Below are 15146 nucleotides of genomic sequence, written 5' to 3' on the forward strand. Positions count from 1 at the left end.
CCAAAAGAAAAATTAGACAAGACAAATAACATTTATATCACGCTTTTCTCCTGGCAGACTCAAAGCACCAGAGCTGCAGCCACTAGGGCACGCTGTATAGGCAGTAGCAGTGTTAGGAAGACTTGCCTGAGGTCTCCTACTGAATAGGTGCTGGCTTACTGAACAGACAGAGCCGAGATTCGAACCCTGGTCTCCTGTGTCAGAGGCAGAGCCCTTAATCATTACACCATCCAGCCACTGCTTAAGGATTTGTAGCCAGGCATGGCCTTGCCTTTTGTGTTCAACAGTTGTCCAAAGAGAACCCCAAATAGCCTGGTAGATTCATCTCTCTCTCTCTCTCTCTCTCTCTCTCTCTCTCTCTACCTGGCTATCTGGGGTTCTCTTTGGACAACTGTTGAACACAAAAGGCCTGGCTAAAAATCATTAAGCAGTGGCTGGATGGTGTAATGGTTAAGGCCTCTGCTTCTGACACATGCGACCAGGGTTTGAATCTCGGCTCTGTCTGTCCAGTAAGCCAGCACCTATTCAGTAGGAGACCTTAGGCAAGTCTTCCTAACACTGCTACTGCCTATAGAGCGTGCCCTAGTGGCTGCAGCTCTGGCGCTTTGAGTCTGCCAGGAGAAAAGCTGATACAAATGTTATTTGTCTTGTCTAATTTTTCTCTTGACAACTGTTAAACACAAAAGGCAAGGCCATGCCTGGCTACATATCCTTAAGCAGTGGCTGGATGGTGTAATGGTTAAGGGCGCTGCCTCTGACACAGGAGACCAGAGTTCAAATCTCGGCTATGTCTGTGGAGATAATAATCTTCAAAGCAGGACTAGTGTTGGCTAACTCAGTCCTGCCTTGCATTATTCAATTGTCCCTAATGTCTTTTTCACAGCGTAGTAGAGTGAGAGTGTGGTTGGCTGCTGCTGCTATAACATTTATATCACGCTTTTCTCCTGGCAGACTCAAAGCACCAGAGCTGCAGCCACTAGGGCACGCTGTATAGGCAGTAGCAGTGTTAGGAAGACTTGCCTGAGGTCTCCTACTGAATAGGTGCTGGCTTACTGAACAGACAGAGCCGAGATTCGAACCCTGGTCTCCTGTGTCAGAGGCAGAGCCCTTAATCATTACACCATCAAGCCACTGCTTAAGGATTTGTAGCCAGGCATGGCCTTGCCTTTTGTGTTCAACAGTTGTCCAAAGAGAACCCCAAATAGCCTGGTAGATTCATCTCTCTCTCTCTCTCTCTCTCTCTCTCTCTCTCTCTACCTGGCTATCTGGGGTTCTCTTTGGACAACTGTTGAACACAAAAGGCCTGGCTAAAAATCATTAAGCAGTGGCTGGATGGTGTAATGGTTAAGGCCTCTGCTTCTGACACATGCGACCAGGGTTTGAATCTCGGCTCTGTCTGTCCAGTAAGCCAGCACCTATTCAGTAGGCAAGGCCATGCCTGGCTACATATCCTTAAGCAGTGGCTGGATGGTGTAATGGTTAAGGGCTCTGCCTCTGACACAGGAGACCAGAGTTCAAACCTCGGCTATGTCTGTCCAGTAAGCCAACACCTATTCAGTAGGAGACCTTAGGCAAGTCTTCCTAACACTGCTACTGCCTATACAGCGTGCCCTGGTGGCTGCAGCTCTGGTGCTTTGAGTCCGCCAGGAGAAAAGCGCAATATAAATGTTAATTGTCTTGTCTAATTTTTCTCTTGACAACTGTTGAACACAAAAGGTCAACCCATGCCTTGCTACATATCCTTAAGCAGTGGATTGATGGTGTAACGGTTAAGGGCTCTGCCTCTGACACAGGAGACCAGAGTTCAAATCTCAGCTCTGTCTGTTCAGTAAGCCAGCACCTATTCAGTAGGAGACCTTAGGAAAGTTCTTCCTAACACTGCTACTGCCTATAGAGCGTGCCCTAGTGGCTGCAGCTCTGGTGCTTTGAGTCCGCCAGGAGAAAAGCGCAATATAAATGTTATTTGTCTTGTCTAATTATTCTCTTGGATTGAGCATAAATGGTACATGCTAGGCTAGTTTCAGCTAGTAGTGTTGGTGGTATAATAAATATGTTAGTTACCTACCATACACTGAGACCTGGGTTCAATACCCAGCCATGGTATGTAAGCTGGCTTTTGAAAAACTATAATTCCCTGGCAGATGAGACCCTCCTCCCGTCCGGTAGGAGGGAGGAGGGAATGGGAGGAGCTCCAGGTATTAGAACCCTTGAAACATGTTTTCTATCATTTTTCCAGCCAGTAGAAATGTTTCTAAATTTTGAAGTTTGCCTCCCTATTGAAGTCTATTGCGGTTCGCAAACTTTTTCACAAACCTAACTTTCCCTCCTAAGTTTTCAGAATTGCATTTGTGGAGGTGTTGTGATCTGCACTCTTAGTTAGTGAGCTATTGATATTAAGATTGAGTCCCCTTCTCATACAAGTTTTTCCCAATAAAATAGTTCTTTCTTGGCTTTTTATTGTGCAGCAAGGCAAAACATACAGATAATCATGCAGCAACAGCATGCTGTTTTGAGCTTTCTCCCCTTTCAAGCTGCTTAGCAAACATCACGTCATAACTCATACGCTTTTGCTTTCTCAAAATGCATCATGCTTCAGTCGGTTTATTTACTTATTTTTCTCTCTTCACTTTGTCTTGTAATTCACTAATCTTAAAGGGAACCTGAGTGAGAGCTATATGGAGGCTGCCATGTTTATTTCCCTTTAAACAATACCAGTCACCAGGCTGTCCTGCTGGTCCTCTGCCTCTAATACTTTTAGCCATAGACCCTGAACAAGAATGCAGATCAGAGGCTTCTGACAAAAATCTGATATGATTAGCTACATGCTTGTTTCAGGTGATTTAGACACTACTGATATTAGAATGATCAGCAGGACTGCCAGGCAACTGGTACTGCTTAAAAGGAAACAAATATGGCAACATCCATTTACCTCTCACTTCAAGTTTCCTTTAAGCACTCATGGAAACAAATGTATTTACTGACTGCCTAATTATGTAAATACATACACTATCCAACTTGTAGTAGCAGTAGAGTATTGTACCATGTTAGCCATCAGTAAAAGCAAGAAGTTTTGAATCAGAATGATACCATTTATTAACTAACTTAAAAGAATAAGAGTAAGCTTTCAGCTGTATAGTCTTTATCAGACTTCAATCTTGTTGCTTACAAGATGTTGGAACAAACACCTATAGACATGTAACATCAAAAGGGATACATAGCTTTTTTTTTTGGAAGCAGAAATACATATCAGTCATTTACGGCATCTTAGTGACATGTATTTATGCTTTCAAAAAATATATGTACCCCTTTGATGGTGCGTGTATATAGCTGTCTGTTCCAACACCTTGTAATCAAACAGGATTGACGTCTGAGGAAGGCTGCACAGCCAAAAGCTTACTCTTATTGTTTTAAGATAGCCAATAAATGGTATCATCCTGATTCAAAACGTCTTGCTTTTATCCAACTTGCTATTACATAACTATTATGACAGCATGCCTGCAGCAGCATCTTCATGTTGCTTACAATACCACAGCCGTGCCTATATGTATTGTCTCATCAGGATGATGCAGAATATATTACATAAAATTTATGTTATGAAAGTAGGAAATTTAAATAAGCCTCATCATCCCATTGCAACCCACATCAGTCTCATAGAGTCTTTTGATGTAGGGGAGGATTACATTAGTGCACTGCACCTGACCACTGCTGACAGGTATACTGAGCAGGTAGCTAGTGTTGCTAGGGGCCTACATGCTTTTGAAGTCCCTCTCTGCTCATTATCAACTGCTACAGGGGACTCTTTGTTTACTTTTATCATGATTGAGCATGCTCAGCTCCTTGGAAAATATCTGCTCTGAAAATAGGCTCAGGCAGCCAATAATGAACAATTCTGACTCTTATTACACTATAACATGTGAGATAAATCTCACAGCAACATAATAAATCAAGCATGAAGGAAAGGTTCCGTGGGATATGATAAACCTCAGTCATTTGTGTTCTGGCTATAGCAACCTTACACTTTTTTAATACATCAGCCCCTTGGTTTCAATCCATGCTTTCCTAGGGACAGAACCTCGTAATATCATGCCAACCCTGTGGCAAAGAGCATTACTATAACCTAAATGTATACGTTTCTAGAAAGCGATCGCCCTGTAAGCATGATCTGGTATGAAAAGTCTGTAAGGAAAAACAAGACAATGGTATTTCTGTAAAATATTCCTTTGGTGTGTAAGATTTGAATGCTATACTTTTTGGAAGCCTTTGATGTGCCTTCTGGCCCTTGATACCAAATATATGATTTTTTTCCCCACTGTACAAGTGATTAAAGGAAAGGATGCATGTAGAGTAGAGTTATAAAACCATGAAATTACCTAGAGCACATTTCTAACTTAATCCAATAACTCATGTTAATCCATGCAACAAAAATACTCCCAAGGTAATCACAAAAAAAAATTACTAAAGTAAATCAAGTTTTTTGAATACAGCTTAGATATAGAAGAATAACATGAAATGTTTGTGCAGCAGTTATATTTGTGCGCAAAACAAAAGCAATGTGTTCTTTATGCAGCAGTAAAAGGTTTCAAACACAAGGGTTTGCCTGAACCAGGATTTTCTGTGCAATTTCCTGATCTAGGAGAAGCAGAGTTTTTTTCTGCACATCTTAACCACTTAAGGACCACGGGCTTAAACCCCCTTAGTGACCAGGCTATTTTTTACAAATTAGGTCACTGCAGCTTTAAGGTCTCTGATGGGAGACTGATGGGGAGCAGAGCTCAGTCATTAAAGTAGAGATGCGCACGCATCGGCGTGCGCGATGTCCTGCAAAACCCTGCCCCAGGACTTCACACCAATTGGCGTGGAATAGTCCTGTGGCTGCTGCGTTCACGCTAATTGGCGTTACGTGGTCAGCAAGGGGTTAAGCCTCATCTACACTAACTAGCATTCAGGAGGCGGGGAGCAGCCGAGACTGAAGTTAGTGAGATAAACGGCTGTGTTTTATGGGATCTGACAGCGTGCAGGGGGGGTTTTTGGAGGAAACTAACTAGCAACAGAGGCTGGGCTCTATAGACAGACCCAGCCTCTGTATGGGGATTGCGATGTAAGAACCCCGCATCAGGTTCTCTTTAAGGCCTTTCTTAGTGAACTAATGAAGGGATCCTTGATATGCTCTGCTGCTTTCCACTTACGTGAATTACCTATGTAACTTTCAGACAGCATACCACTTAAAAAAGGAGATCTCTGCACTGCTTCTACTGTAGGTTATCACAAAGTGGTGAACAGGAATTTCACAATCTATAGTAAAACCAATTAAAGTGCCTGTGCAGCTTCTTTAATCTAGTCTTTTAGATGCTTAACAAGTCCTGCTCCTGCCACCATGTGCTCCCTTTGTGCCTCCTCTACCCCTCCGTGCCTGCTTCTACTGCCATGCATCCCCCCTGCAACCATATGCCCCCTCTGAGCCTCTTGCTGCTGCAAAGTGCCACTTTGTGCCTCCTCCTTCTGTCGACATGTTCCTCTCCTGAGTTACTCACCCCCAACAATGTCAAAAGCAGCTCTCCGCAATCTCTGCAGAAATGATGCCATCGTGCTAGGCATGTGTTCACATTGGTGGGTCATTTGTATTTTGGATGTCCATAAACTGTGGATCACCTGTAAAGCCACCTGCATAAACCAGGTCAGTTGGTGCCTGATCATATAATTTGAAATCATCAGGTAATGATCTAAACATGTAACAATTTTCAGCTTCACATCTATGATTCTGTTAAAGAGAAATAGTGATGGACCAAATTAAATCTTCCCATTAGATTACTTTGTATTTTTCTAATGATAAGGCACCTCAAGAGGTCTGGGTCTCTCACACCTCATAGATATTTAAACTCAGTGAAGCCAAGTGCACATGCTTGTGCAATGATCTTCAGTAGTCAAATCATTCTTTCCCCAAAAGACTACTGTTGCATTTTATGTCTACAGGTAGGTATGTCTATAGGTAGCCCAATGGAGAACTGCATAAACTGCCAAATAATATTCAAAGAAGACCATTGTATTCTGTTTGAAAATAGGAAACCATGTTACACAGAAGCTTTGATTTTTACATACCTGCTTCAACCCCACCCTATAATCCTATGAGCAGCACAATGGCGTAGTTGTTAGCGCTCTTGCCTTTCAGCACTGGGTCTGCAAGGAGTTTGTATGTTCTCCCCATGTATTCCTGTGTTCGTTCTCACTGTGTACTCCCCCAGCACTCTGGTTCTCTCCCACATCACAAAAACATACAGGTAAGTTAACTGGCTTCCCCCTAAATTGGCCCTATGATACATGCACTGCACAATACATACATAGACATATGACTATAGTAGGGATCAGATTGGGAGCCCCTCTGAGGGACAGTTAAGTGACAAAACACTATACTCTGTACAGCGCTGCGGAAGATGTTGGCATTATATAAATACCAAACAATAATATATGGCAAGTCAGAACTATTGGCCAATCAGGACTTTACAGAACATTACCTTATGAATTTCAGCAGTGGTCAAAATCTAGTAGTTTTATGAGGGATTTCCCACACAAAAGTAGCAATATCATTACTGATCAAAGAAGTCAGGGTTCTTAGAAGGAGGAGAAACTATGTTACTACAACAAACGCAAAACAGTTCCAGCCTGCCAGCCCCTAAAGCACCAGGACTGAAAAGATGGCAAGTAGAGAGCCAGATGCGGAAGATGAATCTTAAAAAACACTTTGGCCATGCATCATACACAAGACAAGACAAATCATATGTATATTACACTTTTCTCCTGGTGGACAAAAACTGCCAGAGCTGCAGCCACTAGGGCGCACTCTATAGGCAGAAGCAGTGTTAGGGAGTCTTGCCCAAGGTCTCCAACTGAATAGGTGCAGCCAAGATTTGAACCCAGGTCTCCTGTTTCAGAGGCAGTGCCCTTAATGTAATACAATGTTGAATCCAAGTTGAAATAGTCAACATTTTATAATATTTCGTTTCAAATGAAACCTACTACGTTTGCTGTAAAATGAATTTTGTGTGCTACTCCAGTTTATCACTAGTATAGAGACAGAATCAAAAGCAATGTTAACATTTATTTGGTAGAATAACATAATATTTCAAATATGTAATGAGTTAAAAGTACATATGAATATTAAATGAGTAATTAGCAATTAATGATCAAAAGTGACAAGAGCAGGATAATTAGTAATGAGTAGTGATTGATGAGAGATGAGTACTTGTAATGAGAAAAATCTGATGAGTGCTATATAAATAATACTAAGCAACTCATGGAAGAAAACTGAAGATGTGTTGTGGGATAAATACTATACACAGTACATAGGTTTATGATTTCTCTAAATCACCTTTCCACAACATACATTGTATTAAAAACATATCCACTCTTTCTGTAGTGTTCACATTTTATTACCATAGAATATTAAATAATGGTGGAATGAAAATGTTCCTTTTTTTACAGTGATCAACAGACTTTTCATGTTAAAGTGGGAACAGAACACAAAGTGATTTCAATTAATTACAAAGATAAAACACACATTTACTAATTACATAAGTATCCAGCCTCCTTAATACAAATCATCACTGCTGCACTTAATTATTTTCTAAAGACACATAGTTGAAGAGAAAATTTAGTAGATTAAACACCATTTAACTGAATATTACAGCATGTTAACAGGTTATAATACTGATAATCCTGATTTATTTAATATGTGTAATGTCATATATTGCTGTAATGTAAACTTGAAAATTCAATCAAGATCTGATTGTTCATGAAGTGACTTACAGTTTGATCTGAGTAGCTTCCCTCACTCTACTTATATATACCCACTAACTAGTGTAAACGTTCACTCAATTTACTTACTATTGTAAAAGCTCACTCAATTTACTAACTAGTATAAAAGCTCACTCAGTTTACCTTTCCTGCTAGTCCTGCTCACTTTTTTCAAACTCTTGAGGCACTTGCGAGCTACATAAGGAAAACTACCAGAAAGGGGAGATGTTTCTTGGTATGGGTATGTGAGAAGGGTGAGGGATGTTCAAGTTCTGGGTAAATTCCTAAACACAAGGGTCTAGAAGGGATTTTCAGGTTAACAGTACAATATATATATATATTTAAATAATATAAAAATAAGGTGGATTGTTAGTAGTATGACCTGTTATTATGCTAGAAAAGTCAGCTTAATCACTTATACCCCACTTCAGGTTTTCTTTACACGGACATATGTATAGTTAAGGGATTTGTAGTGATTGCATTATACATACTGTACTCTAAATACTGTACTCTATCTGTAAGGTGAAACCTCAAGTTAATCTGTATTGTAGCAAAACTTTCACTATCAAGCTAAAAGAGCACTCTGTGAAAAGGTTATTGAAAATCAAGGATGGATGTTAGAAAAGATACTGAATATACCTTGGAGCACAGTTAAATCAACCATTAGTTGAGAGTATAACACTATGGCTTGAAAATCTATCAAAGAATAGTCCATCCACCAAAAGTGAATGATCACAAAAAAAGTAGACTAGAAAAAGTACTTACTAAGGGGACTATGCCAACTCTGATGGAATTACAAGCCCCAGTGTCCAAGTTTGGAGAAATTATACATATAGCTGGTACCCAGGTGCTTTCAACACTCAATGCTTAACGGGACACTGGCAATTCAAAAGCTATGGTTAACTGAAATTGATTTCTCAGCTACAATGTGTCAGAAGGCAATAGGAAACTAATTGCTATAAACACACAAATGGTACACATTAGAAGCAGACCATACCAAACATAAAGAATCATGATGTCAAAAGCTTCTCTCCAGTAGGCCCGGCAGTCTCGTGAAAGTAGAAAGAATGTATCAAAATACAGGGAAATTCTGCAGGAAAACCTAAAAACTCCCCCCCCCCCCCCCAAAGAAAAAAACCCAAAATGCTACAGAGGACTGACTCAAAAACAACAAATGCAAGAAGCTAAAGCACCTCAACCAGAAACCAAACATACTTTAGCAGGTTCACTACATGAATTCTCTACAACCTTTAAAACATGCAGTTCTGATAGTAACTAGATAACTTACTAGCATCTGGATAATGAACTGGTTTAGGGCAAAGCCTCTGACACAGGGTTCAAATCTCAGTTATTCCTGTTCAGCAAGACAGCACCTATTCAGTAGGGAGTTCTTGGGTGAGACTGTGTAACACTGCTACTGCCTACTGAGTGCACTCTAGTGGCTAACTTGCAAGAGGTTTTACAAACCGTAGTTACATATAAGCGTAAATGCAAAAATGTATGCGAAATTATGCGTAATCGTAATTAGCTGATTACGACCATAACTGCTTTGCGTGCTGTTCTACTGTATGTGCATTTACTGAGAATAAGAACAGTCTTCTTTGGTTTTGAGACACTACTAGATCAGTTTTGGTGTATATGTCAAGTACACCTAACAAAAATGAACTTTGTGTACAATTATTTATGTCAAATATCCAGGTACACTGCATTGTTTATCTCCCTAACTGACTAGGTGACTTGACTAGGTGATTAAAAAAGATATATGCTTGTTGGAAATTGCTATGTATGATACGGATATACTTTTTATAGGCACAGACAGCTGCACACAAATACAGGTTTGGATGCTGCAGATTAATGTTAAAACTACTGTTCCACATCCATTTTGTGAAATAATATACATTAGTTTTATAAATGAGAATAATATAGACAAAACACAAATGTTATAGTTTTTTTTGTTATTTGCTAGCTTATATATGTCCTATGTTATACTTACTGCAGAGCAACAGACTCGCTTGTACTTTATACGGGTTTTCACGAAGAAGATTTCTTTTTCTTCCTAAAAGAATTGAACACATTTTTAATGCTGTTGCAATAACATGATTTAAGATAATGACGATTGTTTCCATTACAGCAATTATCCCAAAACATTATCCTTGTGAAAAAAATGTGAAATGTGTTCCAATTGCCCCACATCAGAGCGCCACATAAATGTCAGTATTATAAAGGTTACCCATATCTCTAATGAATTTTAAGCTTCCATTTAGAGACTCTGTATTTGGAGAGGTAATCTTTTCCATAATTCATGAATAAATTCAGTGCAGGATCAAGGACAACAGGACCTTACTTTGAAAAAATGATTACGTGCCAACTGTCACAGGCTAGTAGTTAACTTGCCTGACGAATCTGATTAGTGTCTACAATACTTAAAATTGATAATGGAGTCTCATTTTCATCTTTGCCTTGCTTGGAGAATAGTCTGATTGTAATTTACAGAGCTAAGGGAAAACCTCAAACAGGCACCTCGAAGTATAATGAAGAAAATCACGAGTGGCGCATTTTAGAACAGATCTAAAAAAAAATAATAACCTGCAATTGTGTCTTTTTTATGTTGTTTTTCTTCATTCAACTTTATGTCTTTTTGTTTTATTCTTAGCAAACCAGTAATAACAATAAGTATTTATTTAACATTTCAATTACATTGTTATTACTCTAAACTTCTTTATGGGCACCAAAACAGAAGTTTTCCTACTTTATAGATTGTGCAGGATAGGATGATTTTCTTCCATCACCCAATCCTCCTGCACATAAACTTTTGCACTAAAACATCTGTTAGAGCTTAGGCATATAACGTAAAAAGCACAAAAACCTCGCAGCTTGTATGCTAACTCTACAAAATCATCATCAGCACGTTCTTTAGCAGGTGATAGCTTTCATTTACTCCATTGGCTTCAGACATCAGCAAAGTTGATGGAAATTATTAACAATGGAAAGAAAATAAATTTGATATCTGCTTGTGTTGTGCTTTAAAACATAAAGAAGCACACTTCTTGTATCAATATATTGATTTATATTGGTATTTAAGGCAATGATGCTTAGCCTAGGCTATGAGGTCACACAGAGCATTCTGGGAGACCAGGTGTTGTTTCTGCTTACTTTGGAACACACAAAAAATAAACATTCCGCTATGATGCACCTTGCCAGCAGTAAAGATTTTGAAATCTGTGATAAATTTAGGAATGTAAATAAGGGTGCAGAAAGATTTTACAATAGTCAAAAATGTACTAAAGCATCTGTAAAGTAATACTTTAAAATATAAGCAACTTTAATCATTAACCCCCATGGTGGTCTATTAAAAACCACCAGGGGCAGCAGAGCAGTTTTTTTAAATGCTTTTTTTAATCATGTAGCGAGCCCAGGGCTCGCTACATGATAGCCGCTGTGCAGCGGCATCCCCCCACCCTCTTCGATCGCCTCCGGCGATATCCGATCAGGAGGGCCTCCCTCGTCCTGGAGGGCCTCCCCCGTCGCCATGGCGACGGGCGGCATCACATCACCGACGTCATCGACATCGTGACGTCATTGGGAGTCCCGATCTACCCCTCAGCACTGCCTGGCACTGATTGGCCAGGCAGTGCACGGGGTCTGGGGGGGGGGCGGCGCGGCGAGCGGCGGTGATCATAGTGCACACGCAGCTAGCAAAGTGCTAGCTGCGTGTTGCAAAAAAAAGTATGTAAATCGGCCCAGCAGGGCCTGAGAAATCCTCAGCATGGGCTTACCGCCAGGGAGGTTAAAGGACCACTATCGTGTAAAAAGTAGGCAGTTAAAATCTGGTTTTGGGCCAGTCTATTCATGGAGGATTCTCAAGCTTTTCTTTGGTTTGAACAGCATTTCCTGAACAGCAGTTGTAAAGTCTTACTGACAAAATAGTGTGCAAGTGAGTAGGCAGGCTGGCTGGTATCTTACTAATTTAGCAATTAAACTGCTGTTCAGGAAATGCTGTTGAAAACAAACAAAAACCCTGAAAAATAGTAAGAGACAAGCCAGCCTCCCTACTCACTTGCACACTATTTTGTCAGTTAGACTTTACAACTGCTGTTCAGGAAATGCTGGTGAAAACAAAGAAAACCCCGAGATTCTCCCATGAGGAGAAGGACTGACCCAAAACCTGTCGGTTCTGTCAGAATTTAACTGCCTTCCTTTTTCGCAATAGTGGTCCTTTAAGTTACATTAGGTGAACTTCCTCTTAAAATGAGGGCACAGTAAAAAGAAATGTAGCCAGGATGTTTATCACTGGCATGCAGTTTAGCCAAAAGTACCTCCCCAAAATTATCTAATTTATGGAGTTTTTGGATAAAGTTACATAACTCATAAAGATAAAGCTACATAACTGCTTTTGGCCCAGCTCTTGCCTCTTTTGGTTCTGAAATAGGATGCTATGCCGTTGTTTTTTCACAAGCTGATCATCATTCAACCCTTCCTAACAGACAGCATTTCATGTCAAGATGACTAAAAGATGACATTTTGTAGTTCTAATAAGGTCTTTTTTCTTGTTCACATATTTTTAAAGACCTTAGGTCTTTTATTTTAATCCTAAATGTAACTTTTAATTTAGATCTATTATCAAGGAAAAATGTGAGCATTTTTAATTTAAAAAATCTGCAGTTTTGTTTTGTTGCAATTTCTTCTTTAACCACTTGAGGACCCACCCTTTACCCCCCCTTAAGGACCAGCGCTGTTTGAAGGGATCTGTGCTGGGTGGGCTCTGCAGCCCCCAGCACAGATCAGAGGGCACGCAGAGCGATCAGATTGCCCCCCTTTTTTTCCCCCTATGGGGATGATGTGCAGGGGGGGTCTGATCGCTCCTGCGTGCAGGCTAGTTGCGGGGGGGGCACCTCAAAGCCCCCCTCCGCGGCGACATTCTCCCCCTCCCTCTCCTACCTCTCCCTCCCGGTGATCCGGGCTGCACAGGACGCTATCCGTCCTGTGCAGCCAGTGACAGGACGTCCCCTGTCACATGGAGGCGATCCCCGGCCGCTGATTGGCCGGGGATCGCCGATCTGCCTTATGGCGCTGCTGCGCAGCAGCGCCGTACAATGTAAACAAAGCGGATTATTTCCGCTTGTGTTTACATTTAGCCTGCGAGCCACCATCGGCGGCCCGCAGGCTATTCACAGAGCCCCCCGCCGTGATTTGACAGGAAGCAGCCGCTCGCGCGAGCGGCTGCTTCCTAATTAATCAGCCTGCAGCTGGCGACGCAGTACTGCGTCGCTGGTCCTGCAGCTGCCACTTTGCCGACGCGCGGTATGAGTGCGCGGTCGGCAAGTGGTTAAAAGTCAAAAAAGACAAATACAAACACTTATATTGCACTTTTCTCCCGGTGGACTGATATCAAGCATGTCATATAGTGTACAGCCCAATTACAAATGTAAACATATTTCCTGTTTTGCCTGATTTCTGAGATAGCAAACATGTAGCTGTTCTGCATAATATGGGCAAGTTCCATCACCCAAAATAAGCTAGTGTGTATCTATTTACATAGGTAAATTCATTTCTGTGTTTTTGACTGCAAATAAAGTGAGAGAGAGAGAGAGAGAGAGAGAGTGCGCAAGTACACGGTGTGTCATGAAATATTTTTACAAGATAATATATATATATATATATATATACATCTCACATACTGTTTATAATAGCAACTATACAGTAGAGCGGAACTTTGCTTAATATAACTTAATTAAATACATTGCCTAGTCTTTATGATATTCTCATGTATTATTTAGCCAGGGTTTGCCCACTGTGAAATCTTACATTTTTTAAGTTTCAGTGATGCTGGCATCTTTACTGTTGGCAAGGTGAGTCACTGTAGGATTTCCCCAACAGATGAAAAAATTTGGCCCACAACCTGAATATGGTCCACATTTGGCAAATTTGTTCAAAGTGTGAACATAGTGTAAACAACAATGCTTTGGTCTAAGGGACCTTTATCAAGTGCACTTTATTATTACAATTTAATAAACTGCCCCATTCCATAATAAGTAAATGGAAAAAAAAACACTGGCAAATGTGTAAATATGTACAAAGGAGTGGTTGCTTTTAGTAATAAAAAAACGTTGCTCTTTGGTGTCTGTCACAATATCTCCAGTGACTCTTAACAACTGTAGATTTATAGCATTTACAAAGGAAAATTTGTACACATGTTTAAATACTTTGCACAACCTCCCATTAGTCTGCCAAGCAACTAAAAATAGGTATTCAGTTTTATGTATATAAGATTTAATAGTTTTTACATCTGAGAACTTGTAATAATAAATTGACTGTAGCAAGCACAAGTACTTCCACATTCCATCTTTGGACTCTATGTACCATACGTCAAGAAGTACTGGTATTATGTATTAGAAACTCAGAATATAACCTACATTCTAGGAAGATGCTAGTTAGACATGAATATGTCTCAGTTCCAGCCAGCCTCTGCAATCAGAAGCTTCATCTCTAGTGCATCTGTCAAGCAGTGTCTAATATGGTCTAAATCTTGGCCATCAAATTCAGGAGATGAGTTTACCCTGTCTTCTTTTTATTACATTTTCTGAATGAAACGGATATAAGCTCTAACATAAGCCAGTCTTATCAATACTAAAGAAAAAGGATATTTGATGAAAATGAAATTCTGTCTGTCAGTAGAAAACAGACTACAAATAGAGGGTTAATTCAATAATTAAAAAATGATATATATGTATCAGAATGTCTGGAAATGTATTACAGATGAACTGTGTAAAACATACGACTACCAGATAAGAACTTGAAATCACAAATACAATATTGTAATGGTATTAATCTTTTATTGCTTTGTGTGCATGATAATAAATGAGTGTAGTAAATGTCTGTTTTGTCCTTAGATACACATATAATTATCATACAGTCAAAGCCTGTGTAAGTTATGTAGGCATAGAGGTCAAGGTTTCGTGTTGTATACCACTGTATATTGTATTGTGCTGCAGAAAATTGTATATATATATATATATATATATATATATATATATATATATATATATATATATATATATATATATATATATATATATATACAATTAACCAATGAGATGGGTCAACAGCACTACAACAGTACTTTTATTACATTTTTTACAGACACTGGAAAATCTAGATATATCATATGGAAGAGAAGAAAAACAGAGCTACTGTATCAATTATGTGTCTTAGGTGCTGACATCCCTAAAAACTTTACTATTTTTGTATAAGCTTCTAAATCATAACACCATGATAAAATAAAAGCTACAATACAATACCAGTTTTAATTTGTACCTATAAAATTATTGGCAAGAACTACAAAATGTGGATGAATTAAT

The 15146-nt window shown here is 39.7% G+C and overlaps 1 protein-coding gene across 2 annotated transcripts in view; it reads right to left on the reverse strand.

The window, feature by feature from the left end:
• Window positions 1-15146, reverse strand: part of SYT1 (synaptotagmin 1) — a 765091-nt gene that overhangs the window by 553429 nt on the left and 196516 nt on the right. For both annotated transcript variants that reach the window (XM_068276627.1, XM_068276626.1), the window contains exon 3: window positions 9782-9844. The gene's annotated coding sequence lies outside the window, so the exon portion shown is untranslated. The remainder of the gene's footprint in view (window positions 1-9781; window positions 9845-15146) is intronic.

Source organism: Hyperolius riggenbachi, chromosome 3, assembly GCF_040937935.1.
Source record: "Hyperolius riggenbachi isolate aHypRig1 chromosome 3, aHypRig1.pri, whole genome shotgun sequence".
Classification (NCBI taxonomy): domain Eukaryota; kingdom Metazoa; phylum Chordata; class Amphibia; order Anura; family Hyperoliidae; genus Hyperolius; species Hyperolius riggenbachi.